Below are 26,631 nucleotides of genomic sequence, written 5' to 3' on the forward strand. Positions count from 1 at the left end.
AATCTCCAAATTTCCAAAATCCCTATGAATGAGAAATTCTGATAAACATATTGTTGCACAAGCACATACTGATAATCAGCACATGCCGATTCTAAAAATAATATCTTGCAGGTTTTGCACCTGTGTCCACTGATTGACCTCAAGGGTGCAGAGAGCATGGTTGATAGGCTGCAATATCTGGGCAACCTCAGAGTCACCACAGACCAGGGAAAAATATTTATATTGTAAAACAAAAGAAGAGAAAAAAACAATTTGAATGCTTACCAGCCACTCAATTTAATTATTAGCTCTCCACTGACATGGCTATGCACAACTTTAACTAGATCTCTCAAACAAAGCTTGGGTCCTTGTAGTGGATTTACGTGGCAAGGTTTTTGTAGCAGGGGGCCACAGGGGTGGCTTCTGTGAGAAGAATCCAGAAGCTGCCACATGTAAGGTAAGGACCCCACTGCTGACCAGAGCCGAGCCAATAAGCGATGTTGTTTGTACCTCTGTGAAAACATATTTAAGAAAGGGGAAAAAAATAAAAACAAAAACAACACTACTACACAGCATCTGGGAGAGTGAGAGGAGTGAGAAACAGCCTTGCAGGTGCCAAGGTCAATGAAGAAGGAGGGCGAGAGGTGCTCCAGGCGCTGGAGCAGAAATCCCCTGTGGCCTGTGGTGAGGACCATGGTGAAGCAGGCTGTCCCCCTGCAGCCCAACGAGTACCATGGTGGAGCAGGCTTCCATGCTACAGTCCATGGAGGAGACTAGAGTGGAGCAGGTGGATCTGCACTGATGGAGGCTGCAGCCTGTGGAAGACCCCTGCCAGAGCAGATTCCAGGCCGGACCTCTAGCCCGTTGAGAGGAGAACACGCAGAAGCAGGTGAGCTGGCAGAAGCCACTGCCTATGGGGGACCCAGGTTACAGAATCACAGAATCACAGAACTGTAGGGGTTGGAAGGGACCTCGAAAGATCAACGGGTCCAACCCCCCTGCCAAAGCAGGTTGGAGCAGTTTGCTCCTGATGCATGGGCCCCATGGTACAGACCCATATATGGAGCAGTTCCTGAAGAGCTGCTGCCTATGCGAAGCCCAGGCAGGATCAATTTGGCAAAGACTGCATCCCATGGGAGGGACCCCACAGCACAGGGAACAAGAGTGACTGAGAAGGAGTGGCGGAGATGAAGTGCTATAGCCTGACCACAACCCGGTTCCCCTGTTCCCCCGCACCGCACTGGGGGGAGGAGGTGGAAGAAGGTGGATGGGGGGAAGGCATTTTTGGTTTCTTTCCTTTCTTTCTCACTGCTCTAGCTTGTTAGTAATAGGCAATAAATCTTACTGTCTCTCTACTCTGTGTCTGTTTTGCCTGTTATGATAATTGTTGAGTGATCTCCCCATCCTTATCTCAATTCTTTAGCCCTTTGCATCGTATTTTCTCCCCCTTCCACTGTGAGGAGGGGGAGTGAGAGAGCGGCTGTGGTAGAACTCAACTGCCCACCTGTGTAAAACCATCACAGTCCTTCTGGGGACAGTTCAACAGTGACTACTTCCAAAAAGCATAATGGTCAAATCTGCATCAGGTTCAGCTCCTTCCATCTTATCTAGTCTTCCAGCATCATCTCAACAGGCCTTGCCCCTTGAAACATGATACATGATTCCCCCCTCCCCCCTTTTTTTTTTTTGATGCAAACACTTTTGTGGAGAGCCAGCACAAAGATTTAACATAATTTCAAATACTTTGAACAGAGACTTACTCACACATCCTCAGTGCTGCATGCTATAGGCACAGCAGTATGGATGTCATACTAGCAGTATACAGCTAGCAGTATGGATGTCAATCATCCTGCATTATTTGGCAAGGGATCCCTCCTGGTCTTTCTTACTCAGAAATACAGATGCCTCCCAGTGTACATCCCAGGGTTTGAATGCTCTGTGCTGCAGAAAGGCCAAGAGTCCTGAGCATCTCCCTCCTACCTCAAAGGCTGTCAGACTGTCTAGTAAAATTTGTCAAATAAAATTTTAAAACAATTTAGCCAACTGACAAGGCAGGAAAGCAGAGAGTAGTTTTAGGCTTAGTTCTGGAAATTCCAGCTGTTTTATATTTACACAAAGTAACAGCTTGTAAGATGAATCTTTAAACCACTATTTTCCAGTTTGGGAAAAAAGAGAAACTCATTTGGCTTATAATAAAGGGAACTATAATACACTTCTCATCTTGCAGAAAACAGGCCTCAAAAATAGCTCAGAATGGCCACGTTCAAGAACTCTGGCAAATTCTTGCTTTGGAAATGAAAGCTTCTCACTTTGCCTTAAAACCAGCAGATGTAACCAATCAACTGATAAATTTTATAGTTTATATCTCATAGCAGAACATTTCTCTTTGTAATATCATTGGTGTTGTACTAACATAACACACTTCTGCAGTTCACTTGTGTAAGTTAGGAAGAAATCAGCACTTGTACTAGAACATCATATCTTCTCTTAGTCATATACTGAAATCCACCACCAACTTCATCAGTAAATCTCATAGGCAGATGTTATCTTTAAAATTGTCATGTATATGATATAATCCTATAATCCACATACAGAGGACATGTTTCAGAGCACATTCTATTCGTTTCTTCCTTGGCATAGATAACCTTTAAAGGGCCTACCTAATATCAAAACTGAAAACATTTTTCTATTGAACAAGTAGAATATCTCAGTAAACAGATGACTCCTACCAGACAAAACCTAAGGATATCCAGGGTTTATGTAACGCAGGTGAAATAATGGAGTTGAATCTAGCTGAAAACAGAGGTATGTAATGCTAGAGTGTTTTATGTAAGTGTCTTGTGGCCACATCAAAAAGAATTTCTCAAGCTTTAAATATTTAAGACCAAAAGAATTGCAGGGAGAAATCAGTCTGAACGGTTCTTGTTTCCATGAAACAGGAAAAAAAAAAAAAAAGGCAGAAAAAAGCAGATGTCCATAATGTCCATATTACTCTAGACTGGCACTTCAAGATTGTCTAGTGGGAAAAAAAAAATTAAAAATAAAAATAAAAATAAAAATGCTGATTTCTTAATGTCAGGGAAAAGCTATTTCAATTGCTTTTCTGTGGGAAAATGGTGATACTTGGTAACCAGTTAGGTCGATCACAGCTGGCTATTTCCTATGGATATATCAGGAGATACTGTATTGATCCACTGTCAAGTTTTCTAATTTGAAGAAAATTGTTTGACTTCAGGGGGGCACTACACATTGCTTGAACTCCACACTTCCTGGTGTGGGGGGTTCTTATTTATTTATGTTTAACACCAGAAACCTCCATTAATCAGCTGTAGAATACAAGCAGAATTCCAGCTGGCCTTGGCAAGAGACTCTGCTGGGAAGTAACCCCAGACAGCTTCACTGTGGCAATTAAGCACTCATTCATTAGTAGTGTGAAAATATAAAGGCTGTCTGATGAAAACAGACATATATTACATCCAAACTTTTGAAGGAAGGAATTCTGTGTTAATTTCACAGATTGTTTTGACCAAATTAATTTATTCCAACCCTGCAAGAAGGTGGCTTGAACTGTAAATAATGGATTGTGAAATCTAGTTTCAGTTTTCCTAATGAAAAGTTTCACTGGGTAACTCTCAGGAACAAAAACAGGCCCACATTTTTTTCCAATCTACATGCAATCTTCAAGTTCACAATTTCCATGAACATTTTATAAAGGGAATTAATCCAATATCATAGATAGACCAGACCAGCTGCTATTGCAAGTTGCTCATGCTGTTATTTAGAATTAAGCTTAACTAGTTAAATTAAACTTAGAGAAGTTAAGAATTAAACTTAGAGGAATTTGCAGGTTTTGGTAACATTTGTGTTTAGAGCTCAAATACCAAGGGCTAACTATTTTAGCCTCAGTAGGAAAGCATCATTTACAGACAGAGGAATGAGGGATAGGGTATGACCAAGGTCCTGGAGAGAATCAGTGTCACTGAGTGCAATTTTGTTGTCAGCCATCCTTCAAGAAGGATGCGTCTGACCTTATCCTTATGAAGAGCTTGATGGTAACCAAATGGGCTGCATTTGTAATCACTCTTGTACTTTGACTCAGGAGACGATTAGTCTTGTAGGCTTTAAAAGAAAGTAAAATGCAACCTCTGCCAAATGCTCAGCCACTGGAGGCATACATGAATTCTACTATTGAAGTATTTTACATTGTATCAATTACTGATGGAGAATAGTGGAAGGGCAATAACTAAGACCTCTTTAAGACCCTTTAGTTCTGAAAATAATCTTGCAGAAGTCTGAAATACTTTAAAGTAAGCTGTGGTTACGCTAGTTGGCATAAAGAGCCAACAGACCATTAGCCAGATGAAAATTGCTGCAATGTGACAGATGTTTGACTCCATTTCTGCCTGAAGGCTGGTGTAAACTAGTAACATCAGTTCTTTGCCAGCTGGATAATATTTGTATACACGATACTATCTCTTGCTCAGGTAATACAGTGACTGTCCATTCCATGTTAGCCACTGGAATGAAGGAAAGAATTAGCCTAGGCAAAGGATAATTAATCTTATTAAAACATACCAAAACACAACAACTGGAACTCATTAGACTAAAACAAGATTGAACTTCTGGTCTCAGTTTAATTCCTTGAAGATAAGTGTCCAGAAGTAAGCACTTTTATCCCTGTGGCACATTTATTAAACATCTTAAAAGAGAATTAACAATTGAGAATCAGCAAAAAGTCCAAACAACTCATTTTAACCATGCAGAAGTATTCTAGGTCAGCACAAATAAATCTGACAAGGTAGGGTGGAGAAAATTGTGTTGAAGTGTATTTGTTCTGTAGTAAAAGAACAAGCCATTCAGTAAAATTATTTGGGAATATTTACCGAGCCAGGTACATTTCACTTGAAATAGAAAATATTTTAATATTTTGTTTCATATGCTGAGCAAAACTCTATATTTTTATCTTGAATCTCAGTATTTTAGTGATCAAATCTTCTTGGAATTTACATTAAAAGGCAAATATTTTATTATTCACTGTCTATATGTCTTGCTTCTGTCTATAAAATCTTTTTTTTTTTTAATTTTTTTTTTTGATAGTTTTCAAACTCTTCCTTTAGAATCTGTCTAGGACAAGAAAACCTAATGTGTATCACAAATGTATTCCAGCAGCTCAGTACAAACAAAATGTTGCAAAATTCTTTACTGAATCCTGCTGTAATCAACCAACAAAAACCCCTTCTCTCCCTTCTCTAATAGCTATACAAACTGAATACTCTGATTCTTTATAATCATTATTCTAGGTAATATTGCTCTCAAAAAAAAAAAAACAAAAAAAAAAACCACAAAACAAACAGAAAAAATACTTGTTTGCAGTCAAAAGTAGCTTGCATTCACTGGTACAGAACCACTGTCATTTTCAGAGTACCAGACGCATGCAACTACAGAAGCTATATAATTATAAGGCTGTTCTTTGGAATGTAATATTTGAAGAGTAACAAAACTCATAGTTTATTCGACCTGCATATAAAACCATAGAAGTATAATACATTTATCATATTAAAAATGCATCATTAAAGTTTAAAAGCAGGTGCAGTTACTCAATAAGTTAATGGTATAGTCTGAACACTCCACTCAAGATTGTATTGTTGAATTCCCGTTGGGATAAAACAGAAAGAGAAAAACAGAGGGAAGGAATTAAAATGACCTTGCACCAAGGTGCTGGTGCCTGAGCCTACATTGCTGGTAGGCTGTGGTTGAGCTCCACTCTGAGGATCTTTATAGCACTGCATTTCAGTACTGTGAATGGATGAACGCTACAAGTGAACGTGAAAAAAAGCAACAGTCACTATGGAGAGAGATGTGGGTGACTCTACATGTACACTAGGGCACAGTTTTTCATGACAGTAAGCCTTAGGCAGTCTGTTGAAGGAAGAATAAAAGAATATATATCAACAGGAAAATATTAAAAAGGGAGCAAGTGAAAATTTCCCCTACCATTTAGGACTCATGTACATATATATAATGAACCTGTATGATCCCTAAGGAAATTGAATAAAGAATAGGATTTCCAATTTATATAGAAAATAAATCAGTGACATTATCAAAACATCTGTGGTTTTGAGCACATGCCTTTTTTTTTTTTTGTTAGCTCCAAAACAAATTTATTTCATATCATTTAACTAAAACTAATAATTTAATTTAAAAAACTATTATAATTTCTTTAAAGGACCATTTGTTTGGCTTCAGATATAAAATTGTCATCAGATGAAACATGTCAAAACTCCCTTTTCCTTCATCTGTTTTAGCCAAGAGTTCAGCATAATAGGAGTGGTTAAGTAGATCGGAGCAGTTTTTGCTGGGATCTTTACATCCTCCCTATTTGAAATTCATGATTTTCTCATTTAGATATGGCTTAAACTGAAGACCTTAACTGTATCTCCTCAGCATGTGCCTATCTAAAGAGTGTGTTTGATATGCACTGCCACAGAGCTTGTGGTTAAGTTTCCTCTGAAAGGTATCTGACTTGTTCACATCATTGCATGTTAAAAATGGACCCAAGCATGTGGGAATATTTGTGGGATCAACCTCCATACTTCACCAGAATGACCATGGCGATGTAACCACAGACTTCAGTGGGAAGCAATGCTGGATGAGTTTCCAACAGAGACAAAATTTAATTTGATGAACTTAGATGGCAGTAAACCATGTAAACCACACTACCTACATGATAGTGACTTGAACCACAGAAATTTGAGGGAGCTTCTTAAGCTCTCTCAAACTTATGTGAGGAAGCTAGCTTGTTATCTCATCAGGACAAGGCTGATAGTAGTAAAATAGCTACCAGGTAGCTAGATTGTTTCTAAAGAAAAAAGATAGAGCTGGAAAACTGGCTTGGAATTGAAAGCCTCATTTCTGTTCAGCCTGCACTCATACCACAGGTGTTTAAAACCCATGGGTTTTCAGGGTCTGCTTTATTTAAGACAGAACTGCAAGTATGTAGGCCACTTAGTACCAGGTAACATTAATGGTTTTATTCACAGATAAAGTTTATAAATAATGAAGTGGCCAGCTCAGGAAAAAAAAATAAATAAAAAAGGAGGAATCGTGTTTATCTTCTGTTCAGTCTTTTCTTTTCTTTTCTTTTCTTTTCTTTTCTTTTCTTTTCTTTTCTTTTCTTTTCTTTTCTTTTCTTTTCTCTTCTCTTCTCTTCTCTTCTCTTCTCTTCTCTTCTCTTCTCTTCTCTTCTCTTCTCTTCTTTTCGGGTGGCATCAGATAAAAATCACAAAAACTAAATATCATTTTTGACAAAAAGGAGGTGAAGGGGAAAGAGGGGAAAATAATTAATTTAAAAATACTACTTCAATCATTCTGCTGAAAATTATTGAATGCTTCATCAGTGATAAATGATGTTTTAGCTGACCCCTGATATTGGTTCAAAAAATTTTGTAATGTCTGTAAGGCATTATGAAACATGAAAGGTTTTTGAAACTGCAAGTTCCCACAGCTTCTGGACATACTTGCATACTGGGGCATTGCTTTAGTAGTAGAATCCTCAGTGGGAATATATAAAGAGCTTCTGAAAAAAAAAAAAAAGGCACAAGGTTGTCCACTAGGCCATGGAAGAATTTGTGTCCCTCTTCCTCCTTTTCAGAAACCATAGTTCTCTGGAAGAGATGAAGAGATATTTTGATTCTTTTTCTTCAAATGTGCTTAAACAGGAATGTACAGAAGTAGCAAACTAAGCACAAAACTAAATTATACATGTATATGCATGTGTGTATTATAGAAATTGTCTCCTTCGATAAGCAAAGCTGTGTTTTGGAATGGATATGGATATACACTTTCAGAACATAGGCCACATATCACCAGGTTATATTGATTACAATACTATCACTGTGTAAAGAGACAAAACTGAGGCAGACTTTATAGACCAAAATCATATCATTGAAATGCAGTGTATTGATTGTTGTTTAATTGAAATATAACCCACAAGCTAAAAAGAAAAATATTTTAGATGTGCAAATTCTTTAACAGTAATTTGCACACATGCATCAAACACAAAAGCATTTAAGGTGGGATTTAATACCTGAAGCATTTAATACCCAAGTACGCACAACCTGACAGTGTGATGATACATATGCGTATTCATAGTGATACATTCCTTTAGTTTCCATAGCTCTTTCTCTGTATAAGAGTGTTTTTCAAGCTTCAAACTAAATAATGCAATGTATGTTTGAATTTCCAAATAAGTTTATACTTTTAAAAGAACACAGCTAAAGTCTAGAAGCAAACAAATTTCTAGTCCAATTAGAAGTTCAGAAAAAAAATCACTAGAATATTCATTATTCACATTTCCTTAATTTCACTGGACAAGTACACTACAAATTAACCCAGAACTCATTATTACTTTGGAGGCCAAAATTATTATTCATTTTCTGCCCTTCAAACAAGAAAACTTAGTTTGGTATGCTCTTAATTTTTCTACTAACATAAAATGGAATGGCTAATTTTTCAGCATTTGCTGTTCATTATTCACTAAAGAAAATTATCTGTTTTATAATTTATCATTGATGTTCTATTTATGTACCATGAGTGGTTGTCATGGTTTGTTTTTCATCTTTCAAAAATTAAAGATGTACTAGTTCTTTTGTTGTTATCCACAAATGAAAGAAATGAAAACTTGTTCTTCAGGTTTCAAAATCCACATATTTGTGCTGACAACATATTTCACTCTAAAGAGAAGTCACCTTCATTGTGAACTTTGCCTAGTTCCTGGTTTATTGGCTAATACTTTAGATAGTACATTTTGGGGAACACTACATAAATTACTGTTTGATCCTGAAAATTTGCATTATTTTATGAATACGCTTACAATAAAGTTACATATTGATCAGTTTTAAAATCCTTTCATAACGATTTTCCAAAGTAGAAACAAAGATTTATAGACAGATACCTGTATTGAAAACTTAGCTTTCATAACTGCTACTCCTGATTTCTGTGTTGTCCTTACAACTGTTTGTAGGAAATAATAATAATAATTATAAAAAAATCAAGATGTTCAAATTCATAAACAATGATAAATTTTGCTGTGCATACAGAAAAAGTTACTGAATAGTCATACCACAAGTTGGTGTAGACATTATCCTGAAGACAGTACTTCATGTATAGAAAGCCTAAGTTTGAGAATCTATCCTATGAATGACACTACAGCAGAGATGCAGGTGCCTATTCAAATGACTAAATATACATGACCAAAGACATCTTTGGTGTTTTAAATAATACAGATTTTTTACACAAAGTTGGCAGATGTGCCACAAAAAGTACAGAAGACTGCATCCTTTCTGAGCAGTAGTGAAAGGAAGGATACCCTGTGGAACTGAATATGGTCATCACAGCTATCATTAGGAAATCAAATCGTTTCTCCCATGATGATGCTGTAGTTTGAGTTGTAGTTTCGTGATGGTGCTGTCGTAACACTGATGATACAGTAGTTTGGTATTTTGTCTCTGCCAACTCCACTTCTATATTCTATGACTACCAAAGAGTTTTTGGATAGACACGTAAAGTTTTTAGATGGTAAAAATAATAATAATAATAATAAAATCTGAGTTCAGTCAAGCACAAGAAATGCCAAGATCAGTTCTGAGAATGTCTTCCAGTGATATATGTCAAATTCATGTAAGTTCTAGATTCATGCTTCTGTTATTTTATGAGCACTGATTCCCAAGAATCACTGATGCCTACCTTAATCGTGTTTGCCACAACCCATCTATGTGATCACCACCTGTGGTGTAGCAAGACTGGTCAGGCAGGAGATCCTTGGCTGATATCTGTCTTAATTCCTGTATAAAAAGTTACATGGGTACATCCAAATTAGAAGCTAGTCCATCAGATTATATAGTTTACTGGTGTAAATTATATAGTAGATTATTATATAGTTTATTATGTAGATTATACAGTTTACTGGTGTCTCAAAAAACTTTGTTTATTGACAAGATGTGAAACTGAGTAGTGACAGACATGCATTGCAGCAAAAAGTTGATATTTTGAGATTGTCATTTAGGGAATTATTCAAAAGTGTAACATTGTATTTAAGTATGGTTGATAATTGGTGATAACACTACCAACATGCCTCTTATATTTAAGCACTCAAGGTATGTAGGAGTTAGGCATTCAAGTGACTTGTTCCAAGAAATTCATCTCCACGAAAGTGGAGTCTCATCAGAAAATAAGTTGACTCCAGAGGGAAAGAAGACATTAACGATCCCAAATTCTTGGTAGCCAAACCAGATCCATATATTTTCTTAAAAAGAATTCTTCACAATAAACATCTGAAATAAATTTAATAAAAATGAAAAAAAAAAAAGAGAAAAATGTATTGTGATACTAAAGCTTTTTATATGAGATTCCCAACTAATCACTGATAGTCATCTTAGTAACAAGTTTGTTCATTTACCTCTGCTTCAATAAACAGTAAAACAACCACAAAGATATTAATTACTTTCTGGGATAGTAAAATACTATTATCTTCAATTTTAGTGCATATTTACAGTATCATTTGCAAACCAACTGTGTAGCACACAAACAATACTCATTTTGTAACACAGAATTCCTTCTTGAAAATCTCAGTATTAACACCCCCACGCTTGAAGAACTAATTTAACTGGGCGTGCAGCAAAAGTTTCACAATGTAGGTATTATAAATAAATAAATCAAAAACTCAAGAACATCAACATGTTCCACACCACATGTCAAATATGTTTTAGAACATCATAACATGTATTCCAGAGTGAGTTCAGCAAAAATTCTGCACAATGCACCAGTATCGTAATACTCTTTCCTGTAAAAGTAGTTGGCAACAAATGCATCCCAGCAAGTCTCACAGTCCCCATGCAACACAACACATTATTTGGATTGCAAGTATTGTGTAGCAACTGTGGCACACCCCGTATGTGATTTCTACAACTACTCAAACGATGGATTTTTCCGTTCATATCTATTATTTATGTCAAGGGTGGCTTTTCCCTTGGTAACCATTGATAGGCCTTCTAAACAGTTTAGGTGAGCTACATATTAATACATGCTAATGTTCTGAAGCAATAACTCTTCTGAACTGATACTACTATGGACTGTAATGAAATACATTGCAGACTATATTCAGCCCACAATGGGTGGAATATGGATTCTGCTGTCCTGATTTACATTTAAATAATGACTTGACTTATTGCTAATGAGATTCTAGAACTCTTATTTTGTTTTTTGTTTTAATATAGTTTGCATTATACAAATTTGTAGTTTTGATGGTTACTTTAGGTTTTTCATACTGAAAAAATACCCTTCTCTCTCTTTTCTTTTTTTTTTTTTTTTTTTTTTTTTTGCTTGTTTTAATGTAAATTCATTAGTGCTGGCAACTTTCTCTTCAGTTCAGTTTTGAAAAATGGTGTCTACAGCGGATTTTGAACAATAAAAGAAGAAGAAAACATCTTGATTAATTTTATGTTGATCTAAACTTGCCCAATAAAAGGTCAATTTTTAATAAAATTATTGATAACATTTAATTCTACAAATGTGAGGAACTCATGCACTCTCTAGCTCTTCTGTTTCTAAAACATTGGAGATAAGAAGGAAGGAAGGAGTATATTTGGAATTTAAGTTGCCTTTTTTTTTTTTTGTAAATATTTGCTTACTGTCTACTTCGTTATTCTATTTTCTTTCCCCTGGAGCTGTATAATATTTTTGTACTTATCCTTGCAGTGCCAAGTGAAGAGGGATGGAAGGATTTGTTCAAGGTCACCTGAGCAGTCTAAAATGATGCTGGAAAATGAATTTTACTAGTCCCAAGTTAACAAGTTATTAAATCACACTTCTCAGTGTAGCATTACATTCCAATTTGAATTTGGGGGTCCATGGACTATTTTTGATCTTTATTTTATGAACGCATGCAGAAAGATGGAAAGGATTGAAAGCAAGATGTCAACAATAAAAATAAAAAGGCCTTCTGTTATTGCTAAGATGTAAAAATAAATAAATAAAATAAAGAGCCACAAACAAGCTTAATTTCATATGAGAGAAAGGCAGGACTACCTGGCACAGAGCTTCTCTGTGCAACAGAAAAGTATTAAATCCCATTCTCTCAAGGATGCTACCAATTTGTATCAGTTCACTACCATATACAAAGTAAAAATCCCCTTTCAGTCTGCTGTTTGGTTACCAGCATTAGTCTAAGCATGTTAGTGATCCATGTTCAAAATAAGGAAGTAAATTTTGGCAAACATAATATTATTGCTACCTGATAATGAGGTCTTATTTAAAAATAACAGAGCACATGAAAGCATATGGGTGTGAATTTCCCTCTGAGAAAAGGGAGCAGATCAGCTCTCTTTCCCTAGCTCTTTTCTCCCTTTGCAAGAATGAGGATACTTAATGATGTATTCATAAAAAATGTCCCAAAAGCTATGGTTTGGGAGGAGAGGAAGGGAAGTGCAGCTTTGTACATTAAATATTAAATGCTTGAACATGTTTACATTTCCTTTGCCCTCTTACCTTTCGTATGTTGTTTTTTCTTTTTCTTTTTTTTCTTTTTAATATATTTATTTTTTTTTCCTGCAATATGAACTATATCTGAGTTCTTGTCAATCCTGGGCTCTTTTTGTAGAACCTACTATGTGGACACAGCTGGGGCATGTGAATGCTTCTCAGAGATTTGGGAAGGAGAATTTTCACCCTCTTTTTCTTATAGAATAAGATATGCCCATAGCCTCTTATATATTTCAGGTTTAGTTTTGTGACTTAGAGTTAACTTATACCTTTAAAGAAAGTAAATAAATAAATTTAAAAAAAAGGGAAGGGAAGGGAAGGGAAGGGAAGGGAAGGGAAGGGAAGGGAAGGGAAGGGAAGGGAAGGGAAGGGAAGGGAAGGGAAGGGAAGGGAAGGGAAGGGAAGGGAAGGGAAGGGAAGGGAAGGGAAGGGAAGGGAAGGGAAGGGAAGGGAAGGGAAGGGAAGGGAAGGGAAGGGAAGGGAAGGGAAGGGAAGGGAAGGGAAGGGAAGGGAAGGGAAGGGAAGGGAAGGGAAGGGAAGGGAAGGGAAGGGAAGGGAAGGGAAGGGAAGGGAAGGGAAGGGAAGGGAAGGGAAGGGAAGGGAAGGGAAGGGAAGGGAAGGGAAGGGAAGGGAAGGGAAGGGAAGGGAAGGGAAGGGAAGGGAAGGGAAGGGAAGGGAAGAAAAGAAAAGAAAAGAAAAGAAAAGAAAAGAAAAGAAAAGAAAAGAAAAGAAAAGAAAAGAAAAGAAAAGAAAAGAAAAGAAAAGAAAAGAAAAGAAAAGAAAAGAAAAGAAAAATAATTTAGTTCAGTTCTATGAATAACTGGGCACTTAACATCCTAATTCTGATCCCAGTAAAAGAGTAATTCCCTTGAAGTCAGTGAAATGGTGCTGGATTTACCTCAGGGCAGAATTTGGCCCCCCACTAGTGATCCAGCTATTAATAGCTTTGCATTGAGAAAAATCATTCAATAAAATAATTACCTGTCTTGTCAGTGGAACCATTTTTTTAATGTCCTACATAAAATCCTTAGACCAAAATTCAAAGCTATGTAGAATAAATTAATTAATTGGGGAATTAATTGGGCCATGTTGCCTTTTTTAAAACTAAGCTGTGTTTTAGTTATATTTTGTTATGTGCCCAGAGGCTCCTGGGCATGGGTGCCCTATAAATACAAATGGATAACATATTATTATTAATAATAAAGGTACCACAAAATAGTTTCACTGCTTTTTCTATGCAGCTCTTAGAACAATCACAGTTGAGGGGCAGTGAAGAAACAGTCCGGGTTGTGAGAACATGCTGTGGAGAAGATTGTTTTGCCAACAGCGAGGACTATGTTTCAAGTCATTGTTCTCCCCTTCTCCTTCACCCTCCTCCCTGGTCCTTCACAGACCTTCATCTCTGTTCCTGCTTGGCAGCATCCGGTAGTTCCCATTTCCATTCAACTTGCATTCTCTCTGATGTGATTCCTGCAGGAGCTGATCTCAGGCAGCTCCTCCTTCCAAGCTCTCCTCCCCTCTCAGGCCTGAAAACCTTCTGGTCTTCTCTGCTCAACCCCAGTCCCACTACACATACACAAGGTGTATGGGGTGAAATCCCATGGAGCTGCAACACTTTGTCTTTCATTCTTTCCTCTCTTTTATAAGCTATATATTTTAGTGTGTGTGTGTATGTGTGTGTGTGTGTTTCCCAGAGTTTATGAAAATATATCTTATATATACATATATATTTTTTTAACACTTAAAAAGAATCTTTTGACTTCACCAATTCTTTATGTAAAAACCCTCCTGGCATTTTGACAGCAAATGATTAAAAGCCTTTCTCAGTATGTTACAAGTAAATATGAATTTTAACAAGTAAACTTACAGAAATGAAATATTCTATTGTTGTCTAATGCTAAACTAGCTGTCAAGTTTCAGACACTTGCACTTAGTATAAGGAATGATTAGAATGAAGGTATGTTAAAAAGAAATACAGTCCAGGTTTTACCTATGTGTTGCAGATATAAAATTGGGATTTATAGATTCTTTGGATGATATCAGGAGTAAAGTGGTGATTCTGCTCTGGGATTTTACATTTTGCTCCACAAATTAGTATATATCATGTGCCTCCGTTTGTGTCTTGCACACAGCAGTTCTCAACAAGTTTCCAAGTCAGGGTAGAGGAGAAACTTTGTTAAAAACAGTGTATAGACTATAGAAAATACTTAAAAATTACTTTTTACAATCTTACAGGAGGAGACAGTGAGAGAAAGACTTGAAGTGTCAGCTAGGAAGAGAAGCTGAGAGGTCAAGAATTTTAGCAGCTTTCTGATGGGAATGTGGGAAAGGAAAGGGAGGGATGGGTACTGCTTAAAAATGCAGATGAAAGGAATAAAGCAAATGATTAAATGGAAGGTACTGGATGAGCTGTCAAAGGCACACTGTGAAGTCGTAAGAGACAGCGAGGCCTCTTCACCTAAGCAGAGGGAACAATGACAGAACATGGTTGAAATAGCATTTATATTCTTCACTTGCAATCCCTCCCTTTTTATCTGCTTTCTAATCACCGTGAAGAATACTAGTATCCTATCTGTCACTCAGGCGCATAATCCCAATGTCATTGATGACTAAGGTATCATTAACCTTCTAGCAATTTCTTCAACAGATCTAGCAGTTTCTTGTTGCACAATATCTCTTACATACAGATTTTTCCACCCATTCATCTTTTTTGCTGGTGTTCATTGTCTAACACACACAAAGTTAAAAGTCCTTTTCATTGATCTTGACAAATGCTTCCTTGGCCTGTTTTTACCCCTCCAAAGTGCTGCATTTACCTAGCTCATCATTTTGGCCAGCTCTTGGAATTCTTTGATGGCTCCCTCATCTCTATTAAATGAAAGTTTAAGTATTTCTTTTTATCTCCAAAGCCCTGCACAATCTTCTCTTTCATTTAATTCTCAGAGGTGGACCAAAGGTGCCAGTTCACATGGTGTTATATTTTCAAGAAAGCAGCTTATCATACTTACCAGTATTGTCTTACTGCTTCCTTGTATTCCCCTATCTGTCACTATCTGTGTGTGATCCATCTATATCTTGTAAGTGCTACTTGATGGGACTGGGATTTTTGTGCCATTTTAACATAGAGTGCTCAGTACACTGAAATGCTCATCTGCATCTGAAGTTCTTAGTAAGTTGTTACAATATTCTTACAGTAAAATATAGTATCATATAGTGTCATAATAGAATATTTAACTCTATGGTGCAACACAACAGCAAGAAAATGAAAACAAGAAGGGTAAAAAGCTGAAGAAATAGCTGTCAGTTATCAGAGTTACTCTGAAGATCAAAACTAAAGGAAGTCTGCACATGTGAGCATCTTGGTTTGAGGTGGATGAACAGAAGACTTCCTTTAGAATTGTCTCTCATACCAAACACGCTTAAGCACCAAATGGTGTCATCTGTAAGATTTAGTTCTCTGCATCAGACCTTAAGAGCTGAAGTAGCAGACTAGATGTGAAAAATCATAACCTTCTTGGACACGAACTGTTCTCAAGATGTGCTAGCTCTTTTGTAATGCCGTTTTAGTAGCACTTCCCTAATTTTAGTGTTGTTTTTTACAGAACTGCCTCTACACTTGTGAAAGAAGCAGGTTGTGGACCAGTGAATTACTTAGATTTATCAATATTCAAGTGTTACTTAACAACACTTTGATTACACCAAAGTTTGTAAGCAGATATTAATCATTTACTACTCCTGATAAATTAGGCCTAATTACTCTGAATGTAACATTATATCATGTTTTCTTGGTGATGTTTTGAATCATATTGTTTTCATAGGTCACATCTTTAAATGTCAGTCTTGAACAATCTAAATAGTTCTGTGATAACACTAGATTTCCGAAGATGTCATGTTAGTGTTTAAGACAGAGCTCCCTTTAGATAAGTTTTGCTTCAATGTCATATGAACTCAGACAAGTTCAGAAATGAGAAGCTAGGAGTAAAACACTGCACATGCATATGGTGGAGTCTGATCTACTAAGTTTTATGTTGTTCTCTTTGGAAAAGAGAAAACGAAAAAATCATTTCTATGCTTATGATCAGAAATATCAAGACAATTTATACATTAGACTTCTAGCTTGCCTTGTGAGGTATTGGAATTTGTATTCTGAAGAGAGCAAAATGGGATTGGGATTAGGATGCTAAATAGATACATGGATAAATGCACAAAAGTCTTTTTTCTATTCTTTTTTCTTTCTGAAAGGTCATCATATAAGCAATTGAAGTCTGATATAATCTCACAGACTATGTTAATGGATCTATATCCAAAGTATCTCTGAAAGTTATAATGAGTTCAGTTTTAGAGAAACTTTTGCAAACCTTACCCTAAGATCTGGAATCTGATATCTCTCTACAACACTCCACTCCAGGGTTAATTGTCTAACTTGAGAGCTACTGATGCTATCCCATATCAAAGGGGGTTAAAATGAAAAGAGAAGAAAAAGAAAATAAAATATTAAAAGAGAGTCAAAGGTCTCAGTACCAAGTCACTAGTTTATATTCTTTTCCCTGAGCTCTTTCTGCATCACAACTCTACACACTTTTTCAAAACCTACGATTTCTTTTTTTTTTTTTTTTTTTCCCATTTGGAAAAGAAAGTAAAAATTGTGTGAAGAATAATGTGAAGCACTGTCTTCAGACTAGATTTAAACTCACACTTGGCCTAATTTTAGTTTATAAAATTCCTTTGAGAAACTAACTAAAATTTAATATGGGAAGGTGTGTATAACGCAACTATTATAAAGAAATTCAGACATTACTTTGATATCCTGGAAGACAGATTTTGAATTAAGGAGAATGCATGCAATAAAAATGTTACCAAAATTATTAGCATAAGTAACTGAAAAAATGTGATTATAAGAAGGTAAAGTAGTTTAACACACGACTACATTCATAAGTATGAAATATTATAATTCTATTGTCTATTCTTCCTGTGAAAAGTTAGCTCCTTCAGGAATGTCTTAATGAATAATAAAACTGACTTGATTTTCCCACTGCAGTCAACTTTGCTGTCAGGCTATTAATGATTCATAATGACTGTATGCTTAATAGTTTTATGCCAGATAAAAGCCATCCAACAGAAGCAAGTAGCCAGTGTCACTCTTGCAACTGCTCTCTTGATATTTTCAGTACTATTGGTAAAAACAATCTCTAAAAATGCAGAACAGCTGAGCTGAAATGGGAAAATGGTTTTAAATCACTCAATAACATCAGTGCTGAAGTCGTATAAAATTCTTTATTGCGTTACCTCTGCTGTAGAAGAAAACACAGAGGACTAGATTGCATGCTGTTTGTAAAAGTTGTCATATTTTCCTATTCATATAATTTCATATTCTTGGATATTTTATTTTCATAATGCAGTGATTTGGATAACAGAACTAGCCAATGCTTAAATGAGAACACAATGTGTACTCTGAGAATAGCTGAGCAGAATAACACTCAAATCAGTTCTGCACAAGATGATAAACACCCGGACCGCTCTGAAGCTGTAGGAGTTTATCTACAGTATATGTAAATGTTTTTCTTTGCTTTGAGGAAAGCCTTTGCAAGAACAATGTCCTTTAACAAAGGTCTAAAAATGCATGTGAAAGCCAAACATAATAACATTGTTATTCTGCCACTTATTAACAGAACAACGGGTCTTACAACAATTAGATATGAATATTGCAAACTGAATTTAATATTAAGCTGTCTTTGAAATGCCACTTTGCAGCAGGTTTTCAAATGCTTAAAGCACAGCAGGAGGCTAACTCCATCTTCAAATATTAAATCAAAACCTTTTTCTAACCTGATAAATCTTTCTGAAAGCAAGTTCTCTTATTCAAGAGAGAATTATTAAACTAACAGGCAAGAAAACTGAACCTCCCAGCTTATTCTTGGCACAAGGTATATACCCACAATGATTAAAAACAATAATGAAAAGGATTAACAACATTTTAGAATAGTATCTGAGAACATTCTTAACCAAACATAGGTTATAAATTGCTAATAAGTCCAGTGAATTGGAAACAGCACATACTTAAGCATAGTCCCACTCTCTCAGCTAGAAATTTCACATTAAATACAAGTCACTCAGCAATGTTGCATTCGTTGATCCCTACAGCCAGTTTCATGCCATTGAAAAGATCAAAGATCTCCAGGAAATGGTAAATGCAATGGCACATCACTTAAGAATACCACAGAAGAATCACAGAGACACATTCTGTGCTTGAATACCTGCTCCTAATAGCAGCAGGAACTGCATGCAGTCTTGATATATTTGGCCCATATTAGTGACAGAAACCACTTATTAAGCTATATAAAACAATACATCTCACAGATTTCAGTCCAATCCACTTTTTAATGTCCCAAGTGAAAAAGCTTCCCTTGGAAGAAAGCCTAATAGAGACAATTGGCAGGAAATATACCTGGTTATTTTCCCTTCATTTATCTACCTTTTTCCCAGTCTTAGTGCAGTCGTGCCAGGATTTGTATCAGCCAATTCTTTTCCGTCCCTGGCAGTTCCAGGACATTTTAATGTTATGTTTTTCCTTTAAACATTGCTACCCAAGTCTCCAACATTTAGCTTACTAATTTCCACCCCCGCTACCCAGTGTCAACAATTGCTTGTTACCTAATTACCTTGGCTCTTCCCAAACTGCAATTCTGATAATGAAATACCCAGGAAGGAATGCACTGCCTTAGATGGGATCACACCAGAGTCCTAGTGAAAAGGAGTACTATCTTCATACACTGTGGTGAAGTGCTTTGCTCCAAAACTAGGATGGCATTCTTTGGCTGTCACATCACAGTTCAAGTTCATGTTTAATGTCCTTCAACACACATAAAATCCTTTTAGTTTCTGTCTTCCCTTCAGTGTTGGTATTTCAGATTATTTTGCTTTTGCTAATTCACACCAGCTCAGCATGTAACTGACTTTGCTGTTTTCTATCCTAATCTCTCTGGGATGCCTTTTATTACTCTTCTGTCCTTGTCATTAATCCCCTCAATGCATTTACTGTCTCTTCCAAATTATTAATGCAAAGGTCAGATAGAAGACTGAACCCAAACCCCACCAATATTCCATAAGCTATTTCCCCATATCAGGAAAAAAAATAAAAATAAAAATAATAAAATAAAAAAAAAAAAAACAATAATTAGTTGTCTCACATATAATTTTCAATCATTCAGATCATTCAGCTTGTAATTCTCATAACTATGTTCCTTTTGTTCCTTTTTTTTTTTTTTTTTTTTTTTTTTTTTTTTTTTTAATATATATATATGTGAAACCAAAATTTGCATGCATTTCATTTGCTGTTCTCTTTGCTTTCCTTTGGACTATTTCCATAGCACTACAACATTTCTCTGTGATTACACTAAATGCATGACCTCAAAAAACCTACCACTGTTGTTTCCAAATTAGGATACAGGCAGGCACATGTCTCAGAGGAAGGCAGCAGGCCCTGGATTTCCCTCACAGCTGGTAGCTGCTGCCTCCCAGGTGAGACTGGTGCCAACCAAGAGGTTTTAGTTTTTTTCCAGACAAGTTTTTGTGAAGGGAGGCATAGTCTCAGTTGGACAACTGTGCTTTTAGTGGCCACATACTAGCAAAGTCTGCTGTGTGGTCTGAGTGCTTCTCCATGTCTGCTCCACATATAAGCTCACCTGCCTGACTTTAGGTTGGAGAAAAAGAGCTGCTCGGGCAGCCAACAGTGATCTCATCTAGGGAAAGTGGAAATAACAGCACCATGTTTTACCACCCTGTTCACATGGAGTAAATATCAAAATACAATTCAGCTCATTTTCACGATAGATATCTTTTGAGTGTGGGGACCCAAGAGCATTCATGATCCTAGGAAAGGGGCATTATGTCTGGGATATAGAATTTCATTTGGTGGTCATATACATAAATACAGACTCACGCAGAACCTGTACCCTAATAACATTGTGAATTTATAAACTACAGCAAGCTGCATCCCCTCCCAGTATCGGTGCTAACAGGTATATCTCTCTGTATAAATATTTAATCCCATTTAGCTACAGTGTTGCATGCTCATGAATAGGTACAGGAGGCTGTTAAGACATAAGTATCTTTCCCTCATGTATTAGTGGACCTACTTTCTCTGTAGCATATCTTTTCTTAATGCACTTTATAAACCCTGTGTGTTGCCTTTGAAATTCCCTAACTAATATGAACATATTGTGTGTATTTGGTTTCAGCTCTCCTTTTTATGTTCTTACAAGTGTCATCGACTGTCTCACAAGAGCTAAGCTAGCAGTTTTAAATTCTTTGTCTTTTGTGTACTGGGCTACAGCAGAAGTTCATCATTATTATCTTTTTATTTATTTATTGGTTGTTAATAACTTTAAAGAAAGAAAAAAAAAAAAAACAGTTGCTGTCACAGCAGTCTTTCTATCTGAAACTGTGGCATTGGTACTGTATTTTTACTGTGATGTTACTGTCCACCATCTTCTCTTTTCACCTCTCCACTTGAGAGGATACCTTCAATTTTCTTTTCACTTAAGAGAATCATTCCAGTATGCTTCAGCTGTGCCCATCATTTCAGAAATTACAAATGCAATTAATTTGTCTGTTTCTTACAGATGTAAATACTTCAATTGCATTCAATGTAATTCCATCTTCTGCCATATTTTCTTATGTAAAGAAGTTCTTGTTTCTTGTACTTTCTTGTTTCTTTCAGCCTTAAACAGAATAAAACGTGACTTCTTGCAAAAATCAGATCTGATTTAAGATCTACCATCCTATTTTCTTCCTGCAATCAAACAAAACCAGACCAATCCAAACCCGACCAAACCAAATAAAAAGTATTCTTAGAAACCTCAAACTTGAAATATTTTTTAAAAATATTTGCTTAAATTGAAGCCTAAATAAATCAATGAGGTTGATTTCTTATCCATAACTTTGTCTATCTTTTATAGTCATCAGTGCTAGTCTATCCCTTCTCTTACCCACACTGGTATGGGAAGAAAAACTTGCGTTAATATTGGTCTATTTTCAGTTAACTTCTAAAAATCCTGAACTCATTCTAGCTATACTCTATAAAGCTAGTTATAAAGCATAGTCATGTGTGTCTGAGTTGTTCTGGAAATTCCCTGGCATTTCTAAGGAAGCCTGTCATTTTCATGTTATTAGCTGGATATCTGAAAATGGATGATACTACCCTGCCTGAGCCCCAAGTCAACTTTCATTTTCTAAAGAGCCAACAAAAATATTAGACGTCTCTGTTCTTTTTCAGCATTTGCCTTTTAATTATTTGTGGTCTTCAGTTATCTTAATAGGTTGTCTCAACAAGATTACCTTTTCCATGACAAAATATTTGTTGGAGTCACCAAGTTTAAAATGTTCTATATGTGATCTCTTAATTTCCTTTTGTTGCACCTATTGTGTCTTATTTCTTAACTCGGTACCTATCTTATGCCTTTTGCTCATCAACATGGTGTTTGCCTGCCTTAGTTTCCTTTGCCTTTCCCAAATCTTCAACTATCTTGCAAGACTGAGAACCACACTACTCTCAAATGAAACCCAACAACAGATACAGATAAGATTAATGTTTATGTTGTTTAACTTTATCTCATCAAAAAGTTAGGTGTTTAGCCTCTGTTTTTAATCCAGCAAGAATGACATTTCCAGCCTGTGATACAACACATACATGTTTCTAAGCTAGGTGAAATCAATTTCTTACGAGATTTACTGTGGACATACCCAGCTCTTTCCACTACTATTGACAGAGACTGGATACTGATTTTAACTAGATGCTTCCTATACTGAATGGGTTGAATTCAGAAGTGGCAACTTTAATGCCTGCCATTTTCCTTAAAATATTATATTTCAGCGACATTCAGCAAAACTCCACATTGCAAGAAAAATATGTTCTTTCATGCTTTTGAAATCTACTATCATTGGACAAAGGCATGAAAAGTGGTAGATGGTTGTGATTCTATCTTCCAGATGAGCATCAGCATTCATTAATTCACCTTTGTAATTCTCATTCTTTTCCTGACTTCTCTGTCTTCTGGAAGCGGAGCATCTGGCAATCAAATGGATATATTAAATCATGGAGAAGTGAAAAAAATAACACTTCTTAAACCAAAGTACGGAATAAAAATTAACATAATAAACAGTTTGCTTTCTTTTGTTAGGCAGAAATTGTAGATAGTGTGTTTTGCATCATTAGTGGTTATGGTATGATGCAGACTTGGAGAAGTAATGTTTTTAGGCAGTACCCCACTTCCTAAGCAATTTAGTGTTTGGTATCTTTTAAGTGTTAGCTACAATGGATTTCACACAGGCATGGGTGGTGAATATCACCTGAGTGGGAGAAGTGAGTTCCAGTATCTTATAGTAGAGACACGTAACAACACAGATCCTCTACATCCTGAATACTTGTTTTAACAGTCAGTTGGTTATTTATACATAGATAGCACTATAACACTTTAAAAATATCTATACATGTAAGTAGTAATTTAATTGTCCATAGTTGCTTTTCAATGGGTCTAATTTTAACATTTTAGAATTTAGAGCCTACACTACTAAATTCTTTTTTTTTTTTTTTTTTTTTTTTTTTAATAGTGAATAGACAGAAAAAAATAATCCAAAACACATTAACTGCACATGCCATGCATTCAAGGTAAGATGAATCATCTTCCAGAGATGCTCTCTCCACTAAACATGGGAAAATCCAACTTTTAAATACTTTAAACACCATACTATGAAAAAAGAAGAACATAAAAAGAAGACTTAGATGTCTGAGTGGTGAAGCTAGTTTTGTGCTTAGCATTTAGTTTACAAACAGGTTCCAGTCTTAAACTAGAAGAAAAGACAAGATTTCATATATCTTTCTTTTATTGCTTGTTGGCTTCCTTGGGAATCCTCCAGTAGCGTTTTTGTTGTGAGACTTTCACAGTGCTCTCTTCAGCAAGCCTGTGTTCCCAACTACGTGCAGTCACCAGCTTTGGGCCTTGCAGAACCCAAGAAAAAAAGAGGCATGGTGCATTTGGTGGTCCAAATGAGCAAATGAAAAAGTTAAACAAACAACCATTAGGTAGAGGGGTAAGCTTGTTGCAAAGCTTGTGAATATTTCAAGAGTACCATTATACCTAAGTGATTCTTCTGTTTTAGTCCAGGTCAGTTGCCAGTAACCACAAACCACATTAAGTAAGGAATCCACAGTGATTACTGCAGGTGTTACATGAGGACAGACATTGGGAAAGAAAGTCCTCACCTGTCATGATCATAAGCCTTACTGAGGCTAGAGAGAGAACAACACTTGTGACTGACACAAATTCTTCACTCTTTTTATAATGCATCTCCTTTGGATCAGCAGCTGCTGCAAACACTGTCTGTAGGTAGAGAAGTGCAGGTGCTTAAGAAGGGAATTAGTAGTAATACAGGCATCTGCTTGGTTGGGTCTCATGGAAGATCTCTGTAAGCCGCTTGGAACACAGAGCCAAGCCTTGAGCAAACATTTCACTGATGCAGCCAAGTGACATCTAGAGATTCAAAACAGTGAGCAAAGTACATTGGACTGAGAAATATCCTTACCTCAGCAGCATTTGCTTATAACTTAGGCATAATATATGATGCAGTTTCTGAGCTGTGTGATTTATCCAAACATCTAAAAGAAAGACATAACATTGCCAGAAGCTTATTCTGGGGTGTCAAAGCAGATTCAGGTTTTCACATCAATGGCTGACAATCCTGGCTCTTTCACTGAAGAGGCTGTCAGTGCTTTTCAGAACGTGTTCTCAAAAAAAATAGAATAAAATAAAAAAAATCCCTGCACTAGGGGAAATGTCTTAAAAGCAGTTGCAGAGAATTTTCTGGGATTCTTGAAAACAACATATATTGCGAAATGCTGTTCACAAGAGCATTGAAAATTAGCACTGTTCTTTATAGTGTTTCTTGCAGAAAATCACGCAATGTGATTACATACCTCTTGATAGGAGATGTCAGCTCCTGTGTTACAGCCAAATTCTAACCTGTATAATTACCTTCTGCTTATCTAAATTCCTCTCACAATTTCAGCTGAATAAGATCTATTGTTTTAGTTCACATCCTAAAATGCTGAGAAGTGCAGTGCTAATGTACTTATAACCAAAGATAGTCGCATTTTGTTCATTACTTTCATGAGAACTTTCTCTTACAGAGAATGTTAGGCCAATTATCTTTGTATAAGAACTTGATGTAGAATTTTTGCTAACATCAGAAATGAGAGAACTTGTAGCCAATGGATGTCACTATTAGGTAGAAAGCCTGAAGGCTTGATGTCTTTCAATAAAATTAGAATTTTATATTTAGTATTAGTATATATAATTAGTATTATACTATTATTATTATTTACTATATATAATCATTATACTATAATTAGTATTTTATATTAGAATTTTATATATAGTATATATTTATATATAGCAGATATATTAGCAGATATATTAAAATATTATACATATTAACATATATATTCTATTTTCATTCAGAACAGAACTGAATTAAAAAAAAAAAAAAAAAAAACACAAAAAACAACAACAATGAAAATCCTTCTTGTCTAAATTAGGCTAAAAAGTACAAAAGGAACTTCCATGACTTTTCCCTGTCTTAGAATTTACAGTTTATATTTGCATAATTTATAGTCTTTCAGAACCTTCTGCTGCTATGCAGTTGGCTGAGATGAACAGATGAAATGGGTAAGACCTATGCTTTACCAGTAGTCACGTCAATTAAATCTTAAATACTGATGGACTTATTCTAGCACTTTCAGAAATCAGCAGATATTTATGTTTATTAACTTGAGAGCCAAAGCTCCTGATCACTATTTGTTGCTCTCTACTGCTATTTGTTGTTGTTGGTTGTTTGGTTCATATATATATATTTTTTAAGAATACATTTTTCACAGAAGCTAAATCAATCTCTGGAACAACCTCCCCAGGTTTGTGGTAGAGTCCCCATCACAGGAGGTTTTCAAGATGTAGTCGGACAGGGTGTTAGATAATGTCATCTAGGATGTGCAATATCTTACCATATACCTTGGGTTAGGTCTTTTCATTCAGTCAGCCCAGCCTTCTGACAGCTGGCAAAAAATTCTTGTTTATACATATTTTTGTGCTTCATCCCCCTATCTTACAAAATCACAATTATTTTTTTCTGTAACAGTTCAGAAAGGCGAGATGAAAAAAAATATCAGAAAGAAGAGGCCATCGATCATGTAAATAAAACCATGATTGAAAAGGACAGACTTTAGGGTGCAGAAGTAGCCTTTGCTTTGGAATTTCAGTGATCTACTTCAGTTTTGGCTTTCACATATATTTTGAACTATTACACATGTAATATTCAATCCCAACTCTTAGCCAAGTTAATACAACCAACTATTGAACTGATTAACTGATTTTAGTATTAAGCAAAAAAAAAAAAAATCTGTATAAGAAAAGGAAGAAGGAATGATATAGTACCAAGAATGTTCTAGAGAGTATGATTTTGAATTCATCAATTCAAGTAAATGAAAAAAACAAAACAAAACAGACTTTTCCTTTATGCACCTAACTAGGTGTAAAGAGACAAAGTTAATGGTATTGCTACTAGGACAAGTCAGGTGAATAATTTTATCTATGTTCAGTTTTCCAGCTGTAACCTATTTCTTTACCTTACTGGGAATATTATAAGGATAAATTAATTTTAAATCTGTGAGACTCTGAGAAAGCATGGTAATGAGTTCAAAAAGGAAAAAAAAAATAAATTAAAAAGCTGAGTGTATGAACCAAGGCTGACCTGGGCTTCTTATACTACGCCACTACCACCCCAGGACAGAAAGTAAAACTATACAACAGGTAAGGAATTACATGTGTTATACCTTTTGCCATCATGTGCTGCTAAGTTATTAGGCTCCTTTAAGTGTTCCTATTCCCACAGTCTCTATAGGGTCTTAGTAATTTTGCATAATTCTTAATGACAGTTTCACAACAAAACCAACCTACCTATGTATCTCAGAATGATGGGTGGGTTGTGATCTAGTAGTTATGGGTTTCAGCAGCACCTAAGTGAAACACTATTTGTTGTTTATAGTTACTTTTCTGTTAAATAGAA

The 26,631-nt window shown here is 35.9% G+C and overlaps 1 long non-coding RNA gene across 2 annotated transcripts; it reads right to left on the reverse strand.

The window, feature by feature from the left end:
• Positions 1 to 4,610: 4,610 nt before the first annotated feature.
• LOC311430097 lies at positions 4,611 to 19,116 on the reverse strand. 2 transcript variants are annotated; one of them, XR_014688557.1, is made up of 3 exons: positions 18,989 to 19,116; positions 9,724 to 9,821; positions 4,611 to 7,643 (listed from the first exon to the last, which is right to left on the reverse strand). It is a non-coding gene; the product is annotated as an uncharacterized lncRNA (long non-coding RNA). The 2 variants fall into 2 exon arrangements; XR_014688558.1 differs by having other exon boundaries at positions 18,962 to 19,103.
• Positions 19,117 to 26,631: the final 7,515 nt, after the last annotated feature.

This window comes from Aythya ferina (assembly GCF_964211825.1).
Source record: "Aythya ferina genome assembly, chromosome: 1".
In the NCBI taxonomy this organism is placed as follows: Eukaryota; Metazoa; Chordata; class Aves; order Anseriformes; family Anatidae; genus Aythya; species Aythya ferina.